At 26.9% G+C, this 2,500-nt stretch overlaps 1 protein-coding gene across 1 annotated transcript in view; it reads left to right on the plus strand.

The window, feature by feature from the left end:
- The window catches only part of LOC123511144 (protein PRRC2A-like), a 51,412-nt gene that overhangs the window by 17,410 nt on the left and 31,502 nt on the right, over positions 1–2,500 (plus strand).

Below are 2,500 nucleotides of genomic sequence, written 5' to 3' on the forward strand. Positions count from 1 at the left end.
AAAAAAAAATGAAATGTGTCTCGAATTAGCAACAAGAAATTTATGCACAAAAAGGAAAGTTAAATGAAATGTGTATCTCTTTTTATTAAGAAGAGAAAATTTAGGTTCAAATAAGAAAGTTAGAATGAATTTTTTTTTTCGAATTAACAGCCAAAAAAAAAGTTAGAATAAAATGTGTGGCTTTTATTTTATTCACGAAAAAAAATTATGGTAAAAAAAAGAAGTTAGAATGAAATGTATGCTTTTTCTTATTACCGAGAGGAAATTTATGTTCAGATAAGAAAGTTAGAATGAAATTTGTAGCTTTTTTTATGAATAAGAGGAAATTTATGTTAAAAGAAGAAAGTTAAATTGAATTGTGTGTTTTTTCAAATTAACAACAAATGTGCTAAAAAAATTAAGTTAGAATAAAACGTGTGGCTTTTTTTCTTTTTTTTTATTAACAAGAAGAAATTTATGCTCAAAAAGAAAGTAAAAAAAAAAAAAATGAAATGTGTGACTTTTTAAATGAAGAAGAGGAATTTTATGTACAAATGAGAAAGTTGAAATATAGCTAGAATGAAACGTGTGTGTTGTTTGTTAAAAAGACGAAATTTATAGTAGAAAAAATTGTATTGAATGTTTTTTTTGTGTTTTTTTTATTATTAACTGCAAAAAAATGTTCTCAAAAAAGGAAGTTGAAATAAAATGTGTGTCTTTCGAATTAACAACAACGAAAATGAACGAAAAAGAGAGGAAAAGATTATTGTAAAAAAAGAAAGTTGAAATGTTTTTTTTAATTAACAAAAAATGTTCTCAAAAAAGGAAGTTATAATAAAATGTGTGGCTTTTTAAATTAACAACAAAAAAAAAGAAGGAAAAGGATAAAGGTTTAATGTGTTTTTTTAACAACAAAAAAAAAGAAGGAAAAGGATAAAGGTTTTTTTTCCTTTTTAATTACGAGAAGAAATTTATGATCAGAGACTCGGAATGAAACGACATGGAAGTGAAATGAAAACGGAAAGGTTTGTTATGAAATTTGGTGAAGATTTATGCTGTGAATTAAACACATGAAAAAAAAAATCCTGTGAGAAAGAGAATGTGTTTTGAAATTCGTGCTGATTATTAAACGAAATTCAAATCAAGTGGATAGAAAAACACGTGTATTTTTAACTTGACAAGAAAATAGTTGAACGAGAAATGAAGAAGAAAAATGTCGAACGAAATTGAAAGGAAAATAAAGAAAAAGGAAAAAAAATGTAGATAACTCACGTGGGAATCTTAGGCTGAAAAGAAAAGTGATTGAAAATTTGAAAAAGATACATTTTTTTTAAACTGATATGAAAAGAATGAGAAAAAAGAAAATAAAGAAGAATATTTGTAAAGCCACGTACAATTTCCACGTCCATAAGTGGAATAAATTGATGAATGAATAAATCAAGAAACGTATGGAAATTGTGAAACTGTTTGTAAGAAACCGAATGACGATAAACGAAAAAAAAACAACAACAATAAATTACAGACACAGTTATAGATAAAAATCTTGAAAATACTGAAAAAAATGAGAGAAATGTAAATAAGTCATAAATTGATAAACAAAAAATTGAAATCACTCAAATTTGAAAATAAAAATTAAAATTGTATTATAATTTTGAGAATACTGAAAAAAAATTGAAAAATGTAAATAATTAATAAACGAAAAATTAAAATAACTCATGTTTGAAAATAAAACATTAAAATTGTATCTAATCATTTTCCTTTCTTCAATTTTCAGAAACATTGACTTTTAAACAATTGGTGACTTCAAAAATTAAACAAAAACAAAGACAACAACAATTTGATTCCCAAAATGAAACACAAAAACAAAACTTAACGATGAAAAGAAGAAAAGAAAACGGAAAATTGAAACTGTAAAAGAAAACGAGAGATAGAAAAAGAAAATTTGGAAGTGGCGGAAGAGAGGAATGAGGAAGAAAACAACAAAATAAAGAATAAAACGAGAAAAAAGAAAATAGAGAAAATTAAAGCAAAAATCTCTCTTAACCTTACCATTGTGGAAAAGAAAGAGAGAAAATAAAGAAAGAAAAGAGGAACACATACAAAGAAAGAAAGAAAGTGAGATAAAGAAAATCAAGGTAATCTCTCTTATTCTTGGTGTGGCGATAAAGTGAGAAAGTAGAGCTAGCTTTATCGCCAGTAAACAAAAATAAGATGAAGATTATATAAAGGAAGAACATTTCTGGATATAACTAAAGCTTCCTCCTCCTCCTCCTCCTCCTCCTCCTCCTCCTCCTCCTCCTCCTCCTCCTCCTCAAATCATCCTGAAGAAAAAAGATGAATGGTAAGTTGTGCTCTTGTTTGTTTGTTTGTTTGTTTCAGAGAGAGAGAGAGAGAGAGAATAGGGTGTTATACGGTACAAAATACGACCATGCCCCCTCCCCCCTTCTCTCTCTCTCTCTCTCTCTTACTTGATTATTTTACTAATCAAATATAAAGGATTTGATTATCTTTATGAGAGAGA

The sequence above is a fragment of the Portunus trituberculatus genome, chromosome 4 (assembly GCF_017591435.1).
Source record: "Portunus trituberculatus isolate SZX2019 chromosome 4, ASM1759143v1, whole genome shotgun sequence".
NCBI lineage: Eukaryota > Metazoa > Arthropoda > Malacostraca > Decapoda > Portunidae > Portunus > Portunus trituberculatus.